The sequence below is a fragment of the Melitaea cinxia genome, chromosome 22, assembly GCF_905220565.1.
Source record: "Melitaea cinxia chromosome 22, ilMelCinx1.1, whole genome shotgun sequence".
Classification (NCBI taxonomy): domain Eukaryota; kingdom Metazoa; phylum Arthropoda; class Insecta; order Lepidoptera; family Nymphalidae; genus Melitaea; species Melitaea cinxia.
Window position 1 is genome coordinate 3,819,849 of NC_059415.1, and position 13,363 is coordinate 3,833,211.

The 13,363-nt window shown below is 31.6% G+C and overlaps 1 protein-coding gene across 1 annotated transcript in view; it reads right to left on the minus strand.

Moving 5' to 3' along the window:
* LOC123664682 (protein Wnt-5b-like) overlaps positions 1 to 1,617 on the minus strand; it is a 72,572-nt gene extending 70,955 nt beyond the window's left edge. Inside the window, exon 1 of the mRNA XM_045599191.1 lies at positions 1,556 to 1,617. The gene's annotated coding sequence lies outside the window, so the exon portion shown is untranslated. The remainder of the gene's footprint in view (positions 1 to 1,555) is intronic.
* Between the last annotated feature and the right edge of the window lie 11,746 nt (positions 1,618 to 13,363).

The following is a 13,363-nucleotide window of genomic DNA, read 5'->3' on the forward strand; positions in this document are numbered from 1 at the left end:
TTATATTTTATTAAAACAAACGAAATCGATTAAAGATGTATAGTCATCAGGTGGTATTCTAAAACATTTTTTTTTTTTGGTTTCTATTAATTGGAATTATAGTATATAAAGCTAACAGTATGAAGAGATTGTAAAATTGTACATTTGTAGTACACGAAGGATATCTACTTAGTTTTATTTCTTCTTATTTGTAAATTAACATCAGGATATTAAAATGTTCTAATGTTACCAATATAACTATAAAATAAATACATATTATAAATTCTAATGTATTTTAATTAAATTCAAAAAGGTCTCACTTTGAGTGCTTTTGCAGTACACTTCCTTGAATAATTATGTTAATAATCTGAAGATAAGTTCTACATTCGATTAAAACATACTGACGAGAAAAGGCAACTATAATAATTTATGGAAAATATTAACTTTATTAATTTTTATAATATTTAATCTTAAAAAATTGTATTAATTAATAAGTAAAAAACGCTTTTAAAAAGCTATTTATAAATTTGATTAATAACGCCACCATTTTTATTTGTCATATCTTACAGTTTACAACAACTTGATTTCGAAAAAATTTCTTCTTCAATATCAAATATTTTGATATAGTTTTATGATTTATTTTCTGTGATAAAAAGGTTTAAAATATTTGAATAGTCTCTTATTTTTAATCCTAATGATTTTAACTACAAAACTTATACTTTAGCATTTTTCATATTTATTATTTAAAAAAAAAAGAAATAGGATCGCAATAGGTGAGAGAATCCACATTAAAGTTACAATAGAAAGAATCTCCTTAAATAACTTTTAAAAAAAAACGCATAACATTGAAATATTTTCACGAATCCGGAAAATAGATAATTTCATTAGAAAGTTATAACAAACCTAATTGGTTTCATGTAACAAAGAACCGCACTATTAATGTTAAGATGTATCTGCATAGCTACGAAATTTATCTGTGTCAAGATTTAGTTCAAGATCAAGTTGTTACCTCTTTTGTTACGGTACTTACATTTTAATTAATAACAGTTATACTATATGTTCATTTGATTTTTTTAATTCTTTTTTAATATTTAACTACTTAGCACTTTTTATCGGATAAGTTTTTTTGTTAATTGTTATTTAATTTGTTTGTATAATTGTTTTGTTTTCTTAACAAAGTAGTAAATTAATAATTAATTAATATTTGAAGAAAAAATACTGTGTTCAAATTAAGTTTCATCCACTACAAGTTAGATACTAATATATTTTAACTAATTTTAAATTGAATGGCTGAATAAAAAGCAATTTCACTTATGAACAAGATATATAAATATATAGGGGAAAGTTTGAATAGTAGGAATTAAAAAATATATTGTATTTTGATAAATTTAAAAGTATTGTATGGTTAAAAAACAAAGCATTGCTAATAAACTCTATAACGTACACTAGAGAATCCGAATTAGTGTGAACACGAATACAAAAACCAAAACATTTACATCACTTTTTTAACATCACAACACACTAAAAAGTTTTTATATTTGATTTTTATGTTATTATGAATGAAACGAAAACACACAGTTCTCGTAGTAGTTTGAGAGACAACGAGCGTGCGACCTCTCCGAAGAACAGCAAGCCACTGATGAAAACAAGGCATGAACTTGAAGTTCGAGGTATAGTCCTATAGTTCCAAAAACTAGTTCCTTCCTACAGCTCTACTTGTGTTTATGTTGGACTTATATTGTAAATGGACCCATGGCTCATTGGCTTCATGTTTTAAAATATGGTAGTCCTGTCAGTAGAAATAGTAAAATACATATTGAGTTCTAAAACCGAAAAGAATAATCGTAGAAACAGGTCTAGGTAAATTTTAATATTATACGTTGATTTCTTTGCATAATAAAAGACAAGCCAGCTCTATCCTTTTTTTTTAATTTTAAAAATTATGCTCATTTTATAAGTCGTAATGAACCACTGGCTGGCAGTGGATGGACACCCAAATGGACAACAAATGTCGACGAGTATGCCATAAACAGGAATCTTAGCACAAGAGATAGACGCTGACCACTGCACAAACAAAACTTCATTTGAATCATATAATCTCTACGTGAACTGGAGGTGGACTGTATGCGTGACAAATAAAATAAACAAAAACAAACAAACGAAAGTTGCGTCCTTACTTTTACAATACGCAGATATAGGTTATGTTTCAGAACTAGTTCTTCGTTACATCTTCACCTGTGTTTGTATTGGACAGTGTAATTACAATATGGCTCAAGGGCCTTATTACCTTATATCGTCCTCCTGTTTATATGTACAGGGCAAATTTAAAATTAAAAAAGATTTGTTTAACATAGACTAAATCTGAAACAATTACATCAATTCAATTACATTTTTACACCATTATTCTCTTTTGAATCTCTTCTTCGCATCGCACGCATTCAGTCTGTCATATCCCACTCTGGGCATAGACCTCTTGCTCCATGTAGGAGAAGGGGCTTAATTCACCAATGCAGGTTGGCGTATATGTTGCCTAATATGAGTAACGATCGCTACCAGGTATTTATGATAACAACCGGGACCGAAGGCTTAACATGCTCTCCGAGGCACGGTGGGGAGCCACAAGGACAGACATCCAAAACGGGAAGAAATATTTGTACAAATAAAAATATCCATCCTAGGCGAGAATCGAACCCGCATACAGTCGGTATTTCAGGCGACTACTCGCATCACTATAGAAGTGGTTAGATAGAGTGGTTGTTGGTGGTGCTTAAAGTTAAATTTACGTTCGTAAAGATAGAAAAATGGGCCCGAAATAGTGTGTAGATTAATATATTTTTTAAATATTTTCCAGACATTTTCGGAAAATTTATTTAATTCCATAACAAAAAAGAAAACATAACTTTATTGATGGTTATACAAAAAGAAAATTTATGTTCTTGCATATTTTTTACTATCGCAGACAGCCCTAGCAATAATTGTCATTTCATTTGATTACACATTTATAGACATAATGGAAAATAAATTTAAAAGTGCGTACATTTATCGTACTTAAAAATTACGTTTAGAGTCCGTGACCAATCGAATCAGAGCAACTTTTAATAGAACCTTCTATCCCTAACTACGTGATACTCGCAATAAATCTGTCCCCCGACAAATGAATTATGAAGACAGCCCCGCGGACCACAGAGGCAGTTCCGGAGTAGACAAGACGAGGGAAACGAAATAATGGTGTTTTTAAACATATGTGTACATAATTATGATTAAAATTAATTATTAAGGAAATTATTTTATATGTGTGCCAAGAATTTGACACTAACTTCAGTTGATGTTTTTAGTAGACATTGAAAGAAATCAGTCAGTCAATTCAGCCTGTTGCAGTCCACTGCTGGACATAGGCCTCCCCAAGTTAGCGCCAGATCAAGAAAGAAATCAATTGGACAGAGTTATTTGTAAAAATAATACCTACCAAATAGTACCTACTTGTTCTTAATTCCAAGTAAATCTAAATTACTTCTTGTATCTTTTGTATTTAAATGTAATTTAAGATATAAGCTAGAGACGCGAATAGACTGCAGTTTCTTTATTTAAAATAAATAATTATGAACTAAACTTCCAAGAAATTAATTAAAATAATTCATTTTTTTTAAACTAATATTTTTAATCTATTCTTGTATAATAAAGCTGAAGCTCCACTTTATTAAAGGATGCTATAAAACAACACACTCACCGAGGTAGAGCAGTAACCATAAACGCCAACGCAAGTAAAACCCATGACATCTACTGCCTACTATATTGACAATTTCTCCTTAAACGATATTAGATTTTATATGTATTTACATAATAAAATTAATCAGAAATATGACATTCACGTTGACTTGGCAAATTGTTATCATTTATTATTATAATTGCATATTATATTATTCTAAAATGTGAATAAACAAGTAAATAATTGTCAGAAACATTGAGACATTAGATTCTAGAGGCGTTTATTTTGTACACGAACGTCGAGTGTTTGGAGATGAGCCGTCGATAAATACCGCGAGTACTTCGGTTGGAGGTTTTGTTCTGCGCCGTATTTACATAGTGTTAGCTGAACAGGCACGCACTGGACTTAGTGTTGCACTTTTTTCTCTTTATCGGGGTAAACCAGTATTACAGTAAGGACCTATATCATAAACATTATGTAACCAAAAAGTACTTAAAGTGATACCAACTCTATTACCATAGATTACAAAGTTAGTAATTTAAGTAAGACAGTTCTTGAATTAAAAATATTTTATTTTTTGGTTATAATGGATAAACTCAAAAACAACTCAATATTAAATCTATATTATTACGAAGTAATTTACATATATAGGTTATACTTTATTTAAGCATTAGAAAGAAACCCGAGTCCGTCCCTGAACAGTGTCATTCTTACAGGCTCTACACGCAAGCGCACTTTAACTACAAGAGAAGTAAGGGGTAAACACTAACGTACTACGATTAGTATAAAATCATAGCCTATGAACGTTTGTTTGTCCTTTTGTTCAATCAAAGCATTACTACTATGCAAATATGTGTATTTATTTGTTACAATCCGATTTGATGAATCCAAACACGCCGGCAACGTTTTCGTGGGTCCAAAGTTAGTTATACCAAAAATTATCAAACGTCTAATTAACAAAATGGTTAGAAATAAGTAAATTGTTATAAAAAATACATACCTACATAAGATATACTTATACAAAATATCCAAGATATGTGTATGTATGTATACATGTCTCCTAACAAGTGATCCTATGACAATGAATAAAAATTTAAAATTTTCAGGGAATTATATTTTATGTATAGATGTCCTTTAAAAAGAGACTTTATCGAAAATTCAGAGAGTAGTTTGTATGAAACTTCATCGTTCTTAATTTGAAATTAATGTAACGTAATATTTTCCTCGGATTGTAAAATTGTGAAAGAAACATGTGCTTCGGATTTTTTTATGTCTTTTAATCTCAAACTTTTGTCACTTTTCTTTACTCTATGCAGTTGTGAAAACTGTAAACTGTAAGTACCGTAAGTAACCAACTGTACAACAGTAGTAAATTTTATTAAAAACTTTAAAAGCTCCCTAGACGATAAGTCTCATTTTTGAGTCTAATTTTAGTTATCTACAGACCGTCCTGGTTACAGCACCAGGTCAACGTGGCCGTATCAAAAGATCATAACGTAAAAGGAAACTACTCATTATAACTAACCAGGTAAATCTCTCTCCAGGTAAATTTCTCTGAAGACCAACCTGACTGCATCAACAGGTCAAGGTTTCTTATAGCTGTCATTTTGTGTTGTGTTGTATTTTGTCAGTTTTCAACATGAGAAGTGTTTATTAGATTAATCATACAAAAGTAAAATATAATTCCACTTTATGCCGAAAATGCCTCACATAATTTTGGAAAATAGCTGCTTCTGACTTACGACTAACTGTAGATCGTAAATCATTACGACTTTCCACCGAAAGTTCAAAATTTTTCATGCAATTATAGAAAAAAATAAGCTTAAATATTTTTTTTATTCAAGATCCGTACATAATAAACATAACCCAGATTAGAATAGCAGATTTGCATCTTTGATTTACAGTGACCCTCCGACCATGAATACTGTCTTGCAGATTGTAGAGTATAATAAAAACTGATAGAATCTGTATCACAATCAAAATAATTCTGCCTAGTAATGCGAAAAAGTGTTTTATTTTATGTATTATACATATACATATACCAACACAGATTTTTAAAGAATAAATAATGAATTATAAAAAAGCAAATAATTGTCTTTTATTCTGTTAAGCGCCATCTAGTTTCAGTAGTAGTAACTATAAATACAGCGCCACCTTGTAGCGATTTCAGAAACTGAAAACATTATTTGTAACTTAGTACTGCTATTGTCTAATAGATGTCACTATCAATTTATTACTTCTATTCAATAATAGATAGCAGGGTACTTTATTAATTTGTCCAGTTGTATTAACTGATATTATTTTTTTAAACATACATTTATGCCTCCTGTGATTAAATGATACTTGTAAAGTTACATTACTTTACACCTGTAACTTGTCTTTGTGTAAACTCTAGAAAAAAAATTCTAGCGGAATGTTTCTCAAACAAAAGGTAACGTATAACTTTTTAACTTTTTTTTGTAATGACTCGCCTTTTCATGTAATTTATATATAATAAACAATATATATAATAATAAATAATATATGATAAAATAAAAATAAATAAATTTGCGTGCGCGTAAAATGTTTTTAATTCTTAGCTATTGACCAAAACTTTACTATCTATTTTTTTTTCTAATATACCTAATTAATAAAATATTTTTTATCAAAGTTGACACTGTTGGTCGAAATGGTTCGTAAAAGTTTTCACCAAGTTTCTACTTCACAAAAATAAATAATAACACCGTCTCCTTTTGAATATCTGAGAAAAATTACAACTTTGAATAACTATCGTAAAATCATAAAATAACCGAACAATCCTTTACTCCACGTATGTATCCTTGATACAGAATATGAACGAGTTTACAAATAACACCGAAGTTCCGTACCCACCGCGTTGCGTCACAAAACCATACCATTACTATCCTTATAACTTCATAATAAAGGTAATTTTCTCTTGAATATGATCACAGTACCATATGGCATCTCAGGTAGGAGGTAAAAAAGTGTTACAAAAACCGAGCCTCCGGTCATGTCTCGTCGAGAAAAAAATTGATCGTCGCTTCGTCTTCGTGAATCGCTCAGTGCCTTCGAGGAATGCTAGCTTTGTGAGAATTTTGATATTATTTTTCAAGATATGTTTTTGACAGAATCGTAACACTAATATATTACCGTTATAAAGAATATAGTGCTCAATATTCTTTTTTGTTTTTAAAAAATGAGGAATACTAACGTTATTTAACGTGTGTTTGTATGAAAACGGAGAGTAACTCACACGCAATAGCTACAAAACAACACTTTTTTTGCATGGGAACAGCCTTTTACTTTTAGTTCACCGTGTGAGTTTTTATTGATTAAATGAACCACATAAACAAATCTCAAACAGAATGAGATAGTGCCGACAGAAGTAAGCGAAATAACAGACAACAATGTTGATAATTAAGTTAAAATCTACCAGAATGAGTATCGTGTACAGTAAACAAACAATTATAACAAAAAGCAGCTTTTTACTGGAAAAATCTACTTTCTTTTTTTTCTTCCTTTTTTTTCTTCTATTCTTCTGTGTTCTGTGTACTAACACAAAAAAAAAAAACAAGTGTGCTTTATTTACGATCACATGACTGAAGTAAAACTTATGAAACGTAACTCTCTCTCTTTCTATCTTCACTAACTTATAGCTCCCTCTCAACGTCCGTTCGCCTCACCCGATCACACTTTTCATAAAGCTCTCGCTCCACATTCACCAGCTTACTCCCCCAGTCAAGCGTGCGTAAAAAAGTTTTACTTCAATAATTGTGTTTGCTCGCAAACGAAAAAAAAACCGACTTCAATTACATCGACGAGTAATAAATACAACGTAGATCGACGAAAAAATAGTCAAGTAACTACGCGTTATCAAGGATTACACAAAAAGTAGTTATCAGATCTCAATAAAATTTGTATGTGACCTCATGACACAAATCAACTTTCGATTAAATCAAAAATTATCAAAATCGGTATACCCAGTAAAAAGTTATTGCGGATTTTCGAAAGTTTCCCTCGATTTCTCTGGGATCCCATCATCAGATCCTGGTTTCCTTATCATGGTACCAAACTATGGATATCCTATTTCCAACAAAAAAAGAATTATCAAAATCGGTACATCTAGTAGAAAGACTTCCAAAAAAGGAGGAGGTTCTCAATTCGACTGTATTTTTTTTTTTTTTTTTTTTTTTTTTTTATGTATGTTACATCAGAACTTTTGCCCGTGTGGACCGATTTCGACAAATTTTGTTTTAATCGAAAGGTGGTGTGTGCCAATTGGTCCCATTTAAATTTATTTGAGATCTAACAACTACTTTTCGAGTTATATCTAATAATGTGTTTTTACTTGACGCTTTTTTCGTCGACCTACGTTGTATTATACCGCATAACTTTCTACTGGATATACCGATTTTGATAATTCTTTTTTTGTTGGAAAGGGGATATCCCTAGTTTGGTACCGTGATAAGGAAACTAGGATCTGATGATGGGATCCCAGAGGAATCGAGGGAAACTCTCGAAAATCCGTAATAACTTTTTACTGGGTGTACCGATTTTGATAATTTTTAATTTAATCGAAAGCTGATGTTTATCATGTGGTCACATATAAATTTTATCGAATTCTGATAACTACTTTTTGAGTAACCTTTAATAATGCGTAGTTGCTTGACTATTTTTTCGTCGATCTTCGTTGTATTACTTGTCGATGTAATTGAAGTCGGTTTTTTTTTTCGTTTGCGAGCAAACACAATTATTCTGAAGTCGGTTAAAAAGAACTAATTTAATGCAGTCGTTCGTAGATTATGCGTGTATTAACTTTATTTTCATACTTAGATAAGCTGACATCTTTTCCGCAGAACAAGAAGCTGAGACCTGCTAAATTATCGTTCAGCTCACCACAAGCGACCGCGACCCCCTGCCTTTACTGGTTTCGACTATTTTATTATTATTTCGATCTCTCAAAGTAAGAGTCGGTTGATTCTGACAGAAAAAAAGAAACAATTTGACGCCGTATTTATGTTTCTCACAACGAAAATCATCCAATAGGTTATTGGTGTAATTTTGTTTCGTTAAGGGTTTATTTGACCAGTTATGGATAAAGGTTATCATACAATAACTTACGATTAAACTTTAATAGCAGGAGGTAGACTAGACCACTAGGACTTATTTCGCCTCAATGAATAGAGTACAAGCTTTAGAATTAGAGACATATTTGCGAATAGAAATATTTCACAAATACAGAGGAATTCGATAGTGAAAAAGAATAATACATCAAAAAATTGTATTTTTTGGATGACAATATCCATTTTTTTTATCCACAACTGGTGAAACAAGCCCTAAATAAATATTTTAACCGACTTCGAAAAAAGAAGCTTCCTCCTCCAATTCAACTGCATTTTTTTAGGCAACGTAAAAGGTAGTATTTTACTGGTCCTACACAGACATTGAAGTTGGTTCTTTTTCATTGGCAAGCAAACAATTATTATCATAATAAAAAATCCGTCAAGTAGGTACTTGATAGCGAATAAAAAACCTACAAGTTCTTTTTGTTATAGGTATTTCAAATTAGAAATCGGTTTTATAAAAAAATTGTGTCACAATATAAAATATACGCGAACTATTTCCGAACGTATAAAAAATTGTAATTTCAAAAACAGAACGAGTCAAGTGGAACGGCCGAGTCCACTGCACGCACGAACCACTCACACGCGCACCAGCTGATTTACATTCTATGTTTATCTTGCACACATTCAACGTAAATCTGTACCTTAATGTTTCAGCACAAGACTTACAATCACTTGTATTCACTGTTCTATTTATGTATTCTTGTTTTACAATTTTAAGCTTTAATTGTGTTGTCATAAGGTTAATTTTGGTGAGCAGTTATATAGGGCTAAGCTACAGTTGTATGCCTTTTTAATGTTATGCAATATATGGCTTTAATTTTATCAAGTTTAAGTTTAGTTTTCTTTGTCTGTAGTCAGTTTGCTATTCTTCGTGTGTCGAACACAGCTGCGTGTTCGACTATGTGTGAGTTAGTTTACCTGTATTATAATTTAAACATGGCCGACTTATTTTTATTTTATTATAATTAAAGCTCGTACGAGCTTCATATTAAATTGTCATATTATAATGATACTTATTTAATTGGTAATATTGATTTTGCCTTAGGATATCGGAAACGATTATAGCATTCATGCAATAAATCCAATAAATCTGTATTTTTATAAAACCTACATGATTATTTCATTTTTTTTAATCCATTTGTTTCAGCAGTATTTTTATAATACGTGCGCCGTAGTCATTAAGAGATATACTATCAACAGCTATATATCTGTTGTGATTAATAAGAGTTTATTTATTTTCCGTGAGTAGGTATTATGGTTTTTTTTTTCTTTGTTATACCTACGTATACCTACTTACCAATATGTACGTCACCTAATTTGTTAATTTATTTCGACACAATTATGAATGTTTGTGAGAAGAAATAAGAGAGCAGATAAAGACTGAAGTAGACTGACAAAACTGAAATAGACTGCCAAGTTTTTATAACGCATGAATCTTAGCGAGCGTCTAGTTCTGTAACAAAATTTTCTTTTCTTTTATTACTTACACAAATCTGTGTTGAAGCTTGTAAACTGCTTTTAGTTAGTTATTAACAGATTACCGACTTAAAAGAGAGGGCGTTCTCAATTCGACTGTATTTTGTTATTTCAGGTACTTTTTTATATTTGCCAGCTTTTATAACTATTGTCGTTTGATTTTTTATTTTAAATTTTTTTCTCTTATAATCTGGCAAATGTAACACTATTTATTAAACTACATATTACATATTGCGACATTATAGTTATGGCTAACTACTAATATCTACATGAACTATGGCAATATGGCTATCGATAATTTACCTTTCTAGCGATTCTAAAAAATGTTACTACACTAGTTATTTCACGTTAAATATAAGTAGGTACCTACTTAGTGATACTTTTAGAAATATTTAACCACCTTCAAGACAATAAAGGTTTGCAATTTAACTATATTTTTCAAACAAGACAATTTTCTCAATTGTAGGTGTACTTGTTAATTTAATTTATAAAATTGTTAATTTTGAATAATTACATCGTGTAAATAAAGTACTATTAAGTACTGACTATTAAAGTAAAGACGATATTTGTAAGTAGTAGGTACCTATGTAGTGTCATATCATCAGTTCAGTAATAATATTTACTGAATATAACTAGGCTTTTTAGGAATAGATTTTCTTTATCTAGACGATTTGTTAGAATAGGTGCTAATTTGACTAGCCCGTTGGCGCAGTTTGTAGTGGTCCTGCTTTCTATTCCCCGGGTTACGGTTTCGATTTCCGTCTGAGTCTAGGTGTAATATTTGTATTGATATTTTTATATATGTATTATCTCTCTCTCTCTCTCTCTATCTCTCTCTCTCTCTCTCTCTTAACGTTATCTATAATAGTCGGTTGTTACCTATAACACAAGCATTAAGTTGCTTACCTAAGGAACAGACGACCGTGTGTGTAGTTAAAAGATATTTATTTATTTATAATTACAAAATAAAACCAAAATATATTTAAAAAAAAACTTCCGTTAATAAGTTTTCTCTTACCATTTTACAGATAACATAGGTACACATACAACATACTTAATATATAATTATAATCTGTAGTTTTATTGACTTTACAAAATAAAACGAAAAACAACATACCTATTCATTTGATTTAATTTCAAATAACTAAAACTCGAGTACTACAAAGAACCTTTTTAACATAATTGTGTTTGCTCGCAAACGAAAAAAAAAACCGACTTCAATTACATCGACAAGTAATACAACGTAGATCGACGAAAAAATAGTCAAGCAACTACGCGTTATCAAAGATTACTCAAAAAGTAGTTATCAGATCTCGATAAAATTTATATGTGACCACATGATAAACATCAGCTTTCGATTAAATTAAAAATTATCAAAATCGGTACACCCAGTAAAAAGTTGTTACGGATTTTCGAGAGTTTCCCTCGATTTCTCTGGGATTCCATCACCAGATCCTGGTTTCCTTATCACGGTACCAAACTAGGGATATCCCCTTTCCAACAAAAAAAGAATTATCAAAATCGGTACATCCAGTAGAAAGTTATGCGGTATAATACAAAGTAGGTCGACGAAAAAAGCGTCAAGTAAAAACGCATTATTAGATATAACTCGAAAAGTAGTTGTTAGATCTCAAATAAATTTAAATGGGACCAATTGGCACACACAACCTTTCGATTAAAACAAAATTTGTCAAAATCGGTCTACCCAGTCAAAAGTTCTGATGTAACATACATAAAAAAAAAAAAAAAAAAAAAATACAGTCGAATTGAGAACCTCCTCCTTTTTTGGAAGTCGGTTAAAAATAGCATTGCAATGTTAATTTTTAAAACAGACTCCGGTTCTTTTCTGGGCCGATTGAATTCGAATTTCGAATATTATATTCAGCCAAGCAACCGGTTGCCCTTGTAATAGTTGGACGATGTTATCAGGCGTCCAGTCGCCATGACCGGTGTCATAGGACTATATTTTTCTTATCACAACGTCATAGAGGCTGTCACGGACAATGTAGAGGGTCTTCTTACACTGGTCCTAAACCGTCGGCAAGTGCAACGCGAACGAAAATATACGGCGCGCTGAGTTGTTTTGCCGCCTTATCACTGTAGCCATAGATTATACGTTAATAGCTGATTTTGTTTTATGCCTTATCTTTTTTAAAAATAATATTATGAAATGAGTTATATTTTAATGCTTGTTTTATCTTTATGATGTTTATTAATTTTAAAGTCAATGTCTTGTTAAGTACACAAACTTTTAGGAACATTTTTTAAAAAATCTTGTTTATGTGAAACAACACATTCTGAATCTGGTTGTAGAAAATTGTGAGTTTTTGGTGCTGATGAATTAAATATCATTTATATATTAATAGAATTAAAATATTAATTAATGCAAGACAGTGCAATGGATATTGAAAATGAAGTATGAAACTGATACTTAAAGAAATTAAGGAAATAAAGGAAACACTCAAGTAAATACACTAATATAATCGGTATGTCGCAACCAAAAAATTGGTGAAGTGCTTGTCGATCTCGCTCATGAACAATCACAAATGAAGGCAGACCTGGGCTATTTTGATTTGCCACTACTCGAATTAATGAAAAAAAGGATAGTAAATTTTCGGCTGACCTTTTTTTCATAATTTCATAAATTATTCGACTCAAGGAAAAATAATGGATAAATGTTCCGGCAGAAGGTTGTGGGCATGCCCACCGTACCCACTACGGTGGATCCGCCCATGATTAAAATATTAGTACATATAATTATTAGTTTATTTATTTAAAAATGATTGTACGTCTGCGTGTCGTGTAGTCTATGCGGCGGGCGTACGGGTCGCGCGGGGCGAAGGCGGGCTCTCGGGCCGCCAACTTAAAAATGCCGTCGCAGAGCCTCCGAATCGATACGGCGCGCGTCACGTGCCGCCGAGCGCGACCAATAGCAGCGCGGCGGGCGGGGGGGCTCCGCGCCGCCGCCAGTGCGCGACCACACGCCGAGCGAGACGGTCGTTCGCTCGCCAATCATCCACACAACGTACCGATAAACGGCCCGATGACAACTCAAGACGCGTTATAGTGTAGTGCC